The sequence below is a fragment of the Meleagris gallopavo genome, chromosome 2, assembly GCF_000146605.3.
Source record: "Meleagris gallopavo isolate NT-WF06-2002-E0010 breed Aviagen turkey brand Nicholas breeding stock chromosome 2, Turkey_5.1, whole genome shotgun sequence".
NCBI lineage: Eukaryota > Metazoa > Chordata > Aves > Galliformes > Phasianidae > Meleagris > Meleagris gallopavo.
In genome coordinates, this window is record NC_015012.2 from 40,035,870 (window position 1) to 40,051,061 (window position 15,192).

At 41.9% G+C, this 15,192-nt stretch overlaps 1 long non-coding RNA gene across 1 annotated transcript; it reads left to right on the plus strand.

The window, feature by feature from the left end:
* Nucleotides 1-874: 874 nt before the first annotated feature.
* On the plus strand, nt 875-2,473 carry LOC109366422. Its single transcript, XR_002112737.1, has 3 exons — nt 875-1,459; nt 1,575-1,645; nt 1,989-2,473. It is a non-coding gene; the product is annotated as an uncharacterized LOC109366422 (long non-coding RNA).
* The last annotated feature ends 12,719 nt before the right edge of the window (nt 2,474-15,192 follow it).

Consider the following 15,192-nt stretch of genomic DNA (forward strand, 5'->3'; position numbering starts at 1 on the left):
CCTGGAAACAGCCAGTTGCATTGAGCTGAACTTCTCTTTCAGAGAAGTGCCAAAAACAATGAAAAGAGACTAATGATATTTCCTGAGATCCACCTGTTGCTCAGTTTCCCTTCAATTAAGCGACAAAGGGGAGGTGCGGGAACCGCTTCTTGTTATAAACACAGATTAGTATTCGGACAAATGGAGATAGAGAAAGAAAGGCAAAGGCAATGTGAAACAATGAGAGAAAAGCAGGCAGTGCTTTATCAAGGCCTGGCCATGCACGGGGGAGCTCAGGAAGAGACACATTCCGGTACTGCACAAAGGCTTGAAGAACAATGTCTCCCTTCCTTAATAAGGTGTTTGAACAGGCTAAATGATCCCTCTGGAGATTATATGGAAATGAAATACATCAAAATAGGAAAGGAGGAAGAAACACATTTTTGCCTTGATGAGGCACAGCCTGCATTTTGCTGAGACATGACAATGAACTTCTAGTGAAAACACAAAACAGCAGATGAATGTTTTTCAGGGGATAAATACCAGCTTCTGCTCCACCACTGTGCAAATGTGCCTGGTGGGTACCAAGACTTTGGCATGCTATTTTTGCTTGAGTTGCTCCCCTGACTGCCCCACATCTTTGTCCTCCATCCCACAGGTCCTTTGCAGTGCTCACTTCTCCATGCCTTACTCCAGGTGTCTTTGTCAGCTATAATCAAACTCTCAGAACTTCAAGAACCTGAAGTTCCACTGCAGTACTACCACTTCAATGTCTGCAGGCAGAAAACCAGAGAAGAGATGAGTTGCTTATTAGTCTTCAGGAATTGTGTAGGGGCACCTGCACAATTTCCAGGCCTCAAAGTCACTTCCTTTATAGAGTAACTGTTCTCCCTGCTAAGACAGAAGAGGAACTGGATATTTATGGGTGGATGCCAGTGAGTCTAACAGCCCCTCTTCAGTGAGTCCCCAGAGCTGCCCTACTAACTCCCTATGCCATTCCTGTGTCCAAGGGAGGTGGTCATGGAGGTGCTCCTCAACTCCTCAGCTGACAGTGTCAGCATGATCTGGATAAGCCATCCTCATACTTTGCCACAGGTATCGTGTAGGGCATATTTCATACCTCATGATCACTCAATTTCAAGTCAGGTGGCAGAGTTTATCATGTTTGATGATGTGCACGTCAAAATCTCACAGGCATATGGGCACTGAAACTGAAAATCATTAGATGTTTATGGAAATGCTGCTTGCGTCCTTTGTCCATCTTTCCATTACTGCCAGATAAGATTCATGTGACCAAGGCTTTCATTTGGGAATCAGTGACAACACCTGTTGGTGATCTTCTCAAGAAGCTCACTTACACCTGAACATTTTGTAACTTCAGCTTATCCATGTGCTGCTCAAAATATGCCTTCCTTCACTCTAAGGATCTCAGTCTTGGCACTGGGAGACACCACAACCCGGTACTTTCCCAAGAAATCAGGTAAGCAAGTAAACACCTCTTCAGGAGGAGGCTATTCTTTCAATTAACTTAATTTTTGATCAGATTACATTGATGCCTATACTTGCAAAGCATTCAGCTTTATTTTGTTTTGCAGATTCTTTTCCTAGTGATGTCCATCTTAGGCAACTTTATCCCTGCTTTGACACGAAATAAGTTGCTTTCTAGGTAAATATTCAATCAGAAGAAGGAAAAATATAACCCTGTCTTAAAAGGCACTAAGAAGCATTTAGGCCAGTGTAATTTGGGTATACTGATATAGGGCTCAACCAGGGTGGGCATGGAACCGTCAGGGACCTGGGGGGGAAGGGCCACTGGGGTTACTGTGAGCTAGTTAGTCTGAGTCATGTGAAACAAAATCTGTTAATAGCCACAGCTCTGGCATCGTACTGCCCAGGGAGTAAGTTTTCCTTAGCTGTAGTGTTAATGTATTTACATCCATTTGTGTCTTCAGCCTGTACAAAACCTGTTCATTCCACTCTCTGAGCCTGCTGGCGTTGTGTTTTCACAGGTCTGCACAGAGTGGGCCAACTTCTACTGTGGCTTTGGAACCATTTCTGAAGTTCTTTCTTCAGAAGTAAACCTTCATTTAAAAATATGGTTTGTTGAATAAACATTTTTGGGGGCAATTCCCTGTTTTACATGAGTGTTGAAGACCATAGCGGTATTGCTATAAAGCATCAGACTGGATCATATTCATGAGCAAATGAAAAAAATGCCTAGATTTATAGACAATGTTAATATCTTTGACAAATATCCACTACTTCAGCTCTCATGTTTGCTTTTTACTTATGTACTTGCACTAATAATGTTCTCTTGAAGAAGAAAAAGCACCTGAGATAGTTCACTTTGCCAGTCATTCCTGAATGGTTTGTCAGCATGTGATTATGAACTGTCTTTAAAGTCGTGGTGTAATACCTTCACTAATTTCTCTACTGTTAAACAGTGGGTAAGAACTGAATTGCTACCACTGGGTAGGATTTTAATAAAGATCTTCACGAAGAGGTAACCTGTGTTTTCAGCAAGACCTTAGATTGGGAAGTAATGTGCATCATTTCCCTAGATGCATACGTACATGCTTAGCAGTATTGGTTTGGAAGATATTTCCTTACTGATTGCTGAATGCAGAGGAAAGAAGCTGTCTCCTACGAAGACCATGCTAGACTGTGAGATGCCCCATTCTTCACACACTCACAGGAGCTGGAGTAAGTCATGCAGAGCTGTGCCTCATGCAGTCTTAAATCCATATGTGCTAGCAAAAGCCAAAAAGGTATGTGTGTCTGGGAATGAGGAAGTGGGAACCTTCCAACCCTGTCATCTTACCTTGGCTCAGTTTGACATTATTTCTATCCAAGTAAAAGCAACAGCTGATTATATATAATAAAGATAAATGCTACATTGCAGAACTGTGTTTATTAAATCACTGCATTTGTAGGGGAGTTCCTTGGCATTGTTTGTCTGTGATATAAATATTTTAATTCTCTGTCGGTAAGTGAGGCTGGTGTGTGTATATTACACAGTGTACTCTCTTATCCGGTTAAGAAAAGCAACAGATGCAAATTGTCCAAACAAACATTTTGTTTCTCCCCACAGCTGGCCTGATTGTCATCATTCCTTCCAGCTTCAGGCTCCTTCTCTACTCTGGGTCGAACATATTTCTTTTACAGGTGTGGATTTGGATTGCTGAGGGACAATCCAAGCTCTGGATTTCCCTTTTTATCCACTTCTTGGATAACTGTCTCCCATAGTTTGAGCTTGTCACTCTTTCCAATCAGAAAGCCAAGACTACATCCATCTGCAGTCCTCTATTATAAACTATTTTTCTTATTTTGTCCACAATCAATATAGAGAAGAGTTTATTTCCTTCCTTTTTTTTCAGCAACCACTTACATTGCTGAATTTATATTATTGGCCTCTTCTTAGTTCTGTCGTTATTCCAAACAACCACAGTTCTTTCAGGCTTTCCCCATTGGCTATGTTTCTGAGCTCTCTCATTACCTGGACTGCTTCCAATTGGTCCATATCTCTCTTCCAGAGTAGTGCCCCAAGATGGACACAGCACTCCAGCTGAGACCTTCAAGTGTAGAATTATTATTTTGCTTCCCTTCTGTTCAGCACTTCTGTTGTCATTCATATCTCACATTGCAAGAACGTAGCAAAATTACCCATTATAAATGGGAAAGTGGGCTTTGTCTTTGTCAGAAATGACGATTTCCTTAAGGAAAGTCAAAAGAAGATGTCAATGCTTGCATCTGACCTAGACTGTAGTCCTTTAGTATGTCCTCCTTTAGGACTTCTCAATCCTTAATAAGCTAGTTTGTAATGAAACCGTGATGTGAGATTGAAGTTAGGTTTCACTCTATTCCAGGGTAACTAGAATCCCAGTTTAGACAAAATTACCAATAGTAAAATTGAGAAGAATCAAAGCTCTCAAAATGATTGATAATTTCAGCAGAGTGGGAGAGATAGCTGTGGGAGGTGAGTGGTGGGATCAGAGCAGCTAAAGGACATCCTATTCCTGAAATGGATCAAACAGAAAGAAGCAGAGTTGAATTTTAACAATTTTCACTCAAAATCAGAATAAATGCCTAGAAAAAAATGTTCTGATCTTGGTCACCATTACACTAAAGTGATTACAGCAAATACACCTGATATAGTTAGAGAAACCCCCACCCAACACTGATGTAGAGTCTGGCAGCAGTGACGAATTCTTGTGCTTCCACATCCCCGTTGCATCCTGTTGCACAGAACAGATTTCAGCAGAGCTTTTCTTCTTACCTCATGAGGGCACTGACGTTTTTAGAGTTGCATTTGGAGCATGTCTCTGGAGTTTTACGTCTAGCAGTCTCCAAAGTGCATGTTTTCAAGCACCCTCAAATGCATTAAGGCAGTGGTGGTGACAGGTACAGAATGCATATAACAGTGCTTTCCATGCTCCTGAGGTCGGTATCCTAGAAACAAAAAAGTATTAGCAAAACAAAACCCCAAACTCTAGCAACATCAGGATGCTGCACTGGTCATTCATTCCCAAAGTGTTATTTTCCAGCAAGTGCACTATTCAGTAGATTAAAGAAAGTAAGGTTAAATATCAGCTTGGAAACAAATATTTCCTTGGAAGCAGTAAATAAACTAATCCCTCATTGTAAGCTTCCTCTTGAGAGTGATGCAAACCCCAGTGATTGATATCCTAGCACAAGATCACATGACAGTATTCTACAGTAGGACTTAGCATACGTATAGCATGTCCTTTGTCAGCCCCTGAGGTACTTGGTGGGTTTGTTCCTCATGCTTTTGGCCATGAATGTGCTTCCCCTGATTTTTGCCATCAATAAGGAGAAGCAAAACCACAAAACAGAATGCGATCTTAAAAATACAAAAGTAGTATGTGAGAAATTGGTATTATGATATTTTAATTGTGTCCATCATCCTAAATATTAAAAGCACCTTGGATATACTGTCTGTGCTCAGTATTTGCTCAGTGGTGGCTTGCTGTACAAAACTGTTTGAAACCTCCTTGTGGCATCATGATCATTTTCCTGAAGAGTGAGTTGAAGCCAAAGAGGGCAAGTAAGAAGTACAAAACAAGAGGACAAGAGACTTTGAAGTGCTGATATCTGCTCCAGTGAGGACCTTTCATTAATTTAAATGGTCCTCTGGGGAAGGTCCTGCTTGCTTTTACTTTTAGCACGATCCAGTTGGAAATATGCTACTAGATAACATTTTCACAGGCTGCTGCTACATTTTCTCATCATTATTTTGGGCAGGCTCCTCTTTTGGCAAGCCCTGAGATGAAAGGGGAGGCTGAAGGAGCAAAGAGATGTAAGGCAGCTCTGGGAAGCCAGGCCCATGTGTGGGAATACAGCAGCTGTCCTCTTGTTTAGTAAATAATTTTCTAACAAAAAGTCAGTTTAGTCTCAGGATGACTGAGCTCTCTTGCGTTGTTTCTCAGTCCATGATATCCTACTGCTATTGCTAACATAACTTGATAGAAAATGGTTTCACAAACACTCTCTATTTTGTATATTTGTTCCTGTTCTTCAGCTGATTTCATCTCTAACCTATGTCAAGTTAAATAGATAGCTGAGCTTAGGTCTGTAGCTGACATTTGGATTTTCAGGGTGAATTCCTTTATGATCTTCTTGGATGCTGGCGCAACTCATGCGGAGGTGCTCCATGAAGGAGCCCAGACCTTTGCCCAGGACAACAGGAATAGGTTTGCTGTCAGCCCCGCCTTGAGCAGGACTTGGCATGGTATGGCAGTGGGGAAGATGGCACATTACCATGCTGAAGGACATTTGCCAGAAGGGCAGAGGAGAGAAGGACATGCAGCTTAGCAGTGGCATGAAGGCAGTTCACCTCAGCCCACGATGCTTTCACTGATGCTCATTGGGGTAGGGACAGTCTCTGCACTGGAGTGCGCAGGAGATCCCTGCACTTGTATAGGAACTCCGGGAGAATATATATATATATATTTAACTTACCATGGATATAATCTTTACATAAATTATGGCATTTCCTGGAACAGCATCAATAGTATGCAAATGCCAGTTATCAAAGATTTATATAGCTTTCCCCTTTGTGAGCTATATCAAGCCAATCATGGTTTCTGCACCTTCCTTACCTGTGGCATGTGGGATTCTTCAAGTTTAGAATCACAGAATCATAGAATCATTAAGGTCGGAAAAGACCTCTAAGATCATCAATCCAATCATCCACCTATCTCCAGTATTTCCCACTAAACCACGTCCCTCAGTACAACATCTGAATGTTTCTTGAACACATACAGGGATAGTGACTCCACCACCTTCCTTTCATCTGAAAAGAAAGACAGGATGAACATATGATATAATCAGGTCCCTGCATATAGCCGTGTTAATTGGAAATGTAAGTAATGTTCTTCGAATCACATCTTCTGAGCCATATCAGTATTAGTAGATTCTGTATGCTGCAAATGTCTTTAAAGTCAGTTCTATTCTGATTCTTGTCTCCCCAGCCTGCCTACCTTGGGAAAGTTAAGTGCTGTGCAGAATCTTGCAGTGCCTCCTCAAAGAAAAATCACTGCTGAGCAGTCACTTCTTTTCCTCTTACCAAAGAGTTTTTTGTCTGAGCTATCAGTGTATCAAGCAAAGTACACCTTACTTGGCATTTTCAAGGAGTGCTGTTCTCAGAGGATGGTTTATTAACAAGCAGAGAGCAGCCCTACCAATTCTGCATTCACATAAATCGACGTGGGATTGTAACAGATGGGGTCTGTTTAGGTTTGGCATTTTTTTTAACAGTGTGAAGAAGGGTTCTCAACCAAACTGCATTAGATGATCCATCAGCAAGAGGGTGCAGTCGAAAGTACTGAAAGGGAAAAAAAATCCCATTCATTTACAGCTACAGCCATCCAAGTTAAAGTCTCTCTCGCCTGACAGCAGCAAGTGGCAAACTTAGGGAAGCAATGGGTCATGGGAAAGGTCCCATTAGATCAGTGGGAGCATACACTAAACAAATACAGCCACATGGATGCACACATTTAAATACTGCCCAAGGGAATATGTGGACATATGTTCGGTGTGGCTGAGAGAGGCAGTCTCTAGGCCTTGAGAAAGCTATGTTCAAAAAAAAAAAAAGAATTCCATCAATCAGTCCCTGGACTCTGTGAAGTATGAAGATGAAAACTGTAAAGGAAACATGTGCTTGGCTCTCTCCACCAGCTGCCCCATTAAGCCACACCGTTCCACATTACTGCCCTGGAGACCCTGCAACTTCAATTCCAACCCCTCTTTAAGCCTGGTTGAGACAGAAATAGAGAGAGGGAGGGAAACAGGAAAAAAAAAAATTTTTTTAAATAGACTAAAATCGTTTAGCTTTTTCTGTGACCTGTTTTTTGCCAGTGATAATGAAATTTACTTTTTATGCTGATGTCCCTCCTTTTAAGAGAGCTGACTGAAGCTTATACGGTAATAGAAATGCTATTAGCACAGCAAAGCAGGGGGATAAAAAAAGACAGACACAAACTCAAACATGATAATCTTACTGTGCCAACTCAGCTGGTGCCAGCCCGGGCTTTGTTATGCCATCTGCAGTGATTCTGTCACTGGGGCATTTCCCTGCTTAGAAAAACAAGATCAAGTCAAAGTAAAAGGAAAGAGTCTTCATCCCATAGTACTGTGCCATTTGCAGATGTTAATTTTGCAGTCAAGTGTGCTCTCTTGCTTCACAACCCTCAGGCACATTACCCCAGTGTGTGCAATACGCACAAAGCCTTCTCCTTAGTCCCACAGTGGGAGGGACAGGGTGGCCATGCCCATGGGGCAGGAGGGATGGGATGACTGTGTGCCAGCTGCACAGTGCAGATCTGCCTCAGTCCCACGATGAGTTATCAGGATAGATTTCTTGGGAAGAGCCCTAAACTCAGAGCTTCACAAAGCCTACTTGGTGCCTTCAGCAAGACCATAGAAATGACTTACGATGTATCAGCATCAGCTGTCAGCAGCACTTTCTATTGAGATGCCTTACAGACAGGAGACCTTGCTCTTTCCTAGCCCTGCTACCCAAAATGCTCTCACCTATCTTGTGCCAGGCAGGGACACCATTACTGCAGCAGTATTCTCTGGATGACATTTGTAGGGTGCTTCAGCCACCAGGCAGCTTCTGGAGAGCAAAAGGACACTTTGAAGACTATCCTCTTTCTTAAGAAAGTACCCACTCTCATGTACATGGGAGTTTCTTCCCTAGAAAATACAGCTCCCGGCACGCTCTTCCCAGACTGACTATTGCTGTGCAGCTTTTCCTTCAGTAGTCATTTTATGCATCAGGACAGAGTCAGGATGTAGGCAAAGCTTAGTTTTAGACAGAGAAGTGTTAGGATCAGCAAGGTGGCCAGCCATGGTCCTGCTGGCCTGCAGCAGCACTGTTAGCCCTGCTGGCACCAGGGAAGAAGCAGGATACCTGCTATGACAGTGTTGCAGGAGAGTTTCATACGTGATGAAATATGATGGACAGTAGTGTGCTGGGTGGTTGGTTTCACATTCACATGATGTGTGGTACATGGACGTCCTGCCTGGCTCTCAGCGTCCCTGCTGTGGAGGGTAATATACCCAGCTTGCATGGAACAAAGTGCCTTCAAAGAGGCTGGAGGTTGAAAAGGCATGTTCATGATAGGAATCCTGTCCTTCCATCAAAAACACAGATTTTCTTGCCTGCTGCAGTCTGATTGTCTCCTTGTACAATATTTCCAGACCCTGGAGCTTGAGAAAGAAGATCAAATCTCTGCTAGCAACAGATTTTATTGATCGTCTTATCATATTTATTTCATCAGTGCTATCCTATTGTGTTTATCTTAAAGAGAATAGTCTTTCTTATGGTCTATAGGGAGTGGAAAAACCCAACCTGACGTAGATATTCTTCAACTCTCCAAGTCCTACAAGAACTTATGGAGAGCTTTGTTGTGGTGGTTTTCCAAGAGGCTGAGCCTGCTTTGTGCAGTGCTGCCCCAGGCACTGACAAACCTGTACCTTCTCTTACTGAGCAAACTTGCTCTGTAACATGGGATCAACATGTACAAAGGTTGGATTTCTAGCTTTACAAAGTAGGAACTTGTGAGGGATGTGAAAGGAGGTGGAAGAGTGAAGAAAAAAACACCACAAAAACAGATCATGGAAAACAATGAGTTTCTCCCATGTTTTTGATGATCTCTGAGAAAGAGCTCCATGAGCTCCCTCCTGGGAGTGAGGAATATGAACTGTTTAGGTGGTGGGAAAGAGAGGGAAGTATGGAAAGCAAGGTTTGGGCAGCTTAAAACTCATTGTCTCAGCCAGCTTTTCACTGGTGTCCCAAAAGATTTCCTCCCTCCTTCCTCAGTCTGGCTCGAGGTGTTCAGAAGCCAAGAGAGTCGCCAGCCATGTGGTCAGCACAGGAGTGTCACGTTGGAGGGGCTCAGAGATCCCCAATCCCTACTACACACTGCAGTGCTGGGTGCCCATCTTGCTACGAGAGAAGCTACACCCTCAGCCCAAGATTTTCCACTGCTTGACATTTTCCCTTTGAAAGACAAGGGCTTGTGTGTAGGGAAGAAGAAATACGCACTCACCAGGCTGCAGGTTGGACAACGCATCTCATCTCTACTGTAGGCCCACCAAGAACTTTAAATTAAAAATAATAATAATAATAAAAAATACATTGCTTTTCTCAATATATGCTTATAAAGCTGCTCACAGGTAATTATCACTCCCATTACACACACAAGAGTACTTCCCCCCTTTCTCTCTCCATGCATGGAGCCCTTCACACACAACAAAGAGGGAGGCAGAAGCCTGCATTTTATGTCCCTTTTGACCTACAACATGGATCTGTTCCAATCTAGCAGGTAATTAAGTGATGAGGCATCTTTTTAATCCACATTTTATGTTCACAATCAGGTCTTTCGGGTATTGATATAATTAAATCATGTGATCCCCTATAATGAAATCCTTAATTAGGGAAAATATAATTAAACTGGGTTTCTTAAAAACTGAATGTCACAGCACTTAAGTGTGTTTTTCTTTTAAACATGCACAGCATTTTCTTTTAAGCATGTAACGCAATCAGGCTAAATCTCCTGCTGATGCTTTGCTCAATTTTCTGTTTTAAATTGCATTATATATATTTATACGTTTAAATGGAATGAAAGGATTTCAAACTAATTTTATAATACAGTATTTAAAATTATCTTTTTAATGGAAGATTACCAGATTCCGAGTATTTAACTCTGAAGACCAGGGAAAAAGTCTGCTAAAGCTGAAAAGTCTGTCTGACAAATCTTGTGCTCATAATGTTTTAGATTTCAATTACAAAATGCTAAAAATGAGACATATTTTTGGCTTCTTTCTTTGCTATTCAGCACCAGACCATTTCTTTACAAAAACTGCCCTACAGAGAGCTGTTGAAGTCGCTGTTAAAAAAAGAAAAAAGCTAAACTTAAACAGCTACTTCTTTCCTGGACCCAAGCCTTATGCTTCATTCAGCAATATTTCTAGGTGGAGGCAGAGGTGGGGAGGCAGAGTAAACTTGGCCCACCACTGATCCTTATCTATCTACAACTGTAAGCTGCTACTTCTTAAACTTTGTGTTAAAGATTTGCAAAAAGGAGGGGATCCTAAGCTGACAAGTGTCAGAATCTCCTAGTTCCTTAGTGCTACAGGATTTGCTCTGGGGCAGACAGGGTGTTCGGTACCACCAAGGTAACAACCCAGCAAGAAGCCTGACAGTGCTCTTCACATCCAACCTTAGATGCTATCAGGCCTTTGATGCCAATCCTTCCTGGAGCACAAGTGACACTGCAGTTCCCATCGAGCTGAGCAAGATATCTTTTGCTGGCTTAGGCAGGGATGAAGAAGACAACAATCCCAATGTCTTAGGCTGTGCTAGAAACTGCTGGAAAACCATGTGAGATAGAAAAATATTTTTATGCTATGGTTGTGCAGAAATTGAAGAAAGATTTTTCTGTTTCTGTTGAGGAAAAGTTGGCAATAGCACCTTTGGTAATGAATGACATCTAAAAACAATTCTGCTTTAGTTTGATAGCCAGTGAAATGCACTGTCTTTTAGAATAATTCTGCTGCTTTGAGGCAGTGTTTGCCTGGTTGTTTGGGTGCAAGTCAATCTGCTGAGAGGATAAACAATGCATGTTGGACGAGTCACTGACATTCCCTGAGGAACAGAGTTTGTTAAAAGCTTATCAGTGGCAAGAATTCTGGGACCACACAGTGCCTGAATCCTGAAGACAAGTGTAGGAAATATCTGCACTATTTCTAAAAAGAAATGACTCCTTATGAAAGCACAAGCTGCTGGCTGGTCTCCTGAAGGAAGCAGGTGAAACCCAAGCTGGTGGTTGATACTGGCACCTCCAGCAACATCTGTGGTCTGGGATTCATTTTCAGGAAAATGTTAACAGCTCTGAAAAATAAACAACCTGACAAGAGAGAGGATGCTGCCTGTAATCACTTTCTAACTAACTGACCATAATCTGGCATTTCAGCTACAGCTCACTAATGTCTGCGCTCTCCCACAAATGGGACACCTGGCTTTCTACTGATCTCACCCAAAATTTCTGCACTCCCCACTACCTGCTCTTTGTCTGGTCACCATTAGTGTTTTTTAAAGTGCGTTTGCAAGGATGGAAGTTGAGGAGCTAGTGAAAAGCCATTTCATCCTTCAGGTAATATGGCAAAAGCCCTACAAAAGCAGTAAAGAGATCAGCGTAGTGGGGAAATTTGAAAGGTGGTGGGTAATCAATGTCATTTACCCTTTGGTTTGACTACCCATCAATGTATCCCTTGGCATCTAGCTGTCCTTGTCAGTAGTGTTGGCTCTGAAGTCTCTGTCTCTTGTTCAGGCCATTCCCTTGCAGTTCAAGTTCCTTTCAATGGGCCAGTAGTGGTGTGACACTGGGGTGAGCAAGAGTGCCAGTGCCTGCTTCATAAACAGGAAGAACAAGCCCAGTCTGGAATGGACTGAGGAGTCAAACTGGCATGTAATGAGGCAAATGGGAACCTCATCTTGAGGTTTGGTTTCTGCAGTTCAGAGGGCCTGCAAATGGCAAAGAGAAAAGCACCTCTTTTCCGCGCTAAATAACAGGACAGCTACAAAACCTTCCCTCAAACCTAGATTGCTGATTTGGCTGTACACCTGGGTTTGAGGAACAAGGAAGTGATGAAGCATGTTTCAAAGGTAGAACTGTCTTGACTTTGCCATTTTATTTCTCTAAGAAGATGCTGACAAGCTTCACTTCTTTTTTGAAATGACCTTTGCATTTAACATTCACATTCTCAAGCAATGTCCCAGGGACTCCTTTTTATTAGACATATAAAATCACAAATATTTTTAAGCTAATATAAATTAATTTGTTCCACTACATCAATGTGTTCTCTCTACAGCAACTAAACCAGATAGACCATAGCTTGGTTTCAGTGAACTCTCTGTCACAACCCCAGCCTGTGACTGACTTATGCCCAGACGGTTTGCCTTGCCCTCTGATAATCTGAATTAATGCTGCATGTTCTGAAAGTTCTCAAAAGCAAGAATTTTACTATCTCGGAACTTCACTATGGTCTGGACCTCAATGGTCATGTGCACACACTATTTGCTGATAGATGTCATTATACCTATTTTTTAAAACGAAATCTGCAATTACAGAGGTGGGACCATGGTGCCGAGGGATGGGGAGCAGGCCATGATGGGGAGCTTGACAGTATGTAGCTAGAGAGCTTGACAAGTGAAGGGAGGAGTAAAACCCATCAGCACAGCCTAATCTGCCAGCTGCCTGGCAAGTGTTTTTGCAGCAAAACCACTGGCAGCTCTGGTTTAGCCTCCGAACCACAGAAAGAAAATCTGTTGTGATTAAGCCTACATTGCAGGCACCATACCTGTGGTGTGATACAAGAGAGAAGCACCTTTTCTGCATTGGAAGATACAGCTACCAGCATACAGCCCTCAGTTTACAGCTCCTGAAGTATTGAACTTCATCAGATATCATCAGCCATAGCCACAAGCCAGATCCATGGATCACACACCTCCTCCCTTGTTTCCTGGTACTACCAGGGTCCTGGGGTCATTGTCACTCATGTCCCTGAAAAGTGGGGCGCAAATGCTTCACTGTGGAGAGTAAGAGGATGTGAACCCCATCATGCCAGAGCTCATGCAATTAAAAATGAGGTGCATTCCTCCAGTCTTTCTCAAATCAGATTTTTTTTTCACAGAAAGTGAAAAGAAAGAACAACATCCTTGACTGGTCAGTGTTCTTATTCTGAAAGCCAATGACAGCATTTATTTCAAACACTCCTGTGGGCAGTGAAACTGGCTTTGGTCTCTGAGGACCCAAAATCTGAAGTTCAGAAACGAGGGAAAGCTGCAGAAAGAGGCTGGCAGAGAGGGTCTGCCTCAGTAGGGATGAGAAGTAAGATGTGACACAGAACTACCCAGTACATAAAGGGACACTGTTTTAATGAGGAATATGACCAGCTAATCCTCATCTCTGCCAAGGGCAGACCAAGATTAGTTGCTCTATGAAGGGACAAAGGAGATGTAAGTAATGCAGAGAGAAAACAGAATAATTAGATAGGTATCACAGACTGTTTGGTTTGGTTTAATTATCACTTACAATCTAGATCAGGTTAGCTCATGAGACCAAAATCCTCCTTACCCATGTTTAAGCACGGGGTTGGGAAAAACTTTAGTGTCTGTGCACAACCAGACACCCCAGATCCCTTCAGCTACCTATTCTTGTCATTCCTGTCTATGTGCGAGACCTAAAAAAAAAAGTATTTGTTTTCTCACATTATCACAGAATGCTTATTTTCCTGCTGGTTAAGAATGCACCAGGCAGGAATGCTGACAGTTGTTAAAAAAGTCACTGGATACTGACAGCCACAGTTGACAAACATGGGTTTTTGTTATTTTACCTTTTTAAAAAACAAAAATTGTCATTGTTGTCATAGTAAGTGGTGTTGATAAAGCCATCTTTGACAAATTATGTACACACCATCACTTATTAAACTACTTTCATGCAAATACTGCTGATATTTGTCTGTCTTCCCATTTATGTTCAGCAGGAGAAAATCTCAAGGTTGTTTACTTTCAGCTCTCATCAGCACCCTGAAAAGAAAAAAGCAGCAATTCTTCCCATGACTTTTCAGCAACTCAGATAGTGAGAAGATAGTTAACTATAAGAAAAGTAATGCTGCTTTTAACTCATATAATCTAAGAACCAAAACGATCACATGCAATCACACCTCTGTGACCACTTTGGACTATTTTAATAGGGTTACTTTCCCAGGTGCCAGTAATGCCTTTGTTAAAGTGAAATCCCTAAATTTCCAAAGCACTAAAGAGAATTCTTAGCTACTCTCTTGACTCCAACAAGTAGTAGTCACAGGCATGTTAGAAGCAGAAGTCCTGAGCATCTGCATTCAGACGATGATTGTTCCATTTCCTAATTACTTAGCAGCTTCCTCCCTATCTCCCATAGAATTTTGCCAGGTAGAACTTAAACCCTACTTCTGGTGTCGACACACCTGTACAGTTGTGCAGCATGCAGATCTTTTTAGTTTCATGCACCAACTCTATCAGGGTTTTGCTAAGGTATTCCAATTGCAGATCAACATAGCATCTATTATTTTTGTGTGTGTGAATAAGACAATTAACAAAGTACAAAATGAAACTTGCGCTGACTGCTTTATATTTTCCCTCATTTTCAAAGGGGATGTTAAGCTTCATCACTTTCCACACTTTAAATGATTCTCCCAAAATAAAAAATAAGTTTTATTATCTTTATTGTCCTGTACATATATTGTGCTAACTTTGGCTTAACGCAACATCATGTCAGAGCAGCTCTTGAATAATGTTGAATTGTTACAGCATCCTCTACGTAGAGATAAAAATAGAGCCTTGTATTATTCGGACATTTGAAGATCCTAGAGATACCTTCTCGTCCCCCTCATTAGCATCATCTGTCTTCAGCACTGTGAGAAGAGAAGTACATGAAACACCCAAGAAGTTCAAGTGAATGCAACTCTCAACATTACCATTATATCTCTGGATCATCAGTGATATACAGCTTTTCTAGCATATATGCTTCCCTGACTGCTGTCTAACAGAAGGCTCCAAACTGTTGCTTCCCATGAATCAGTACTTCCAGTACCAGAGCACAGCCTCTATGCTTTTGACAAATTTTGTGTAAAAACTCAAAAAAA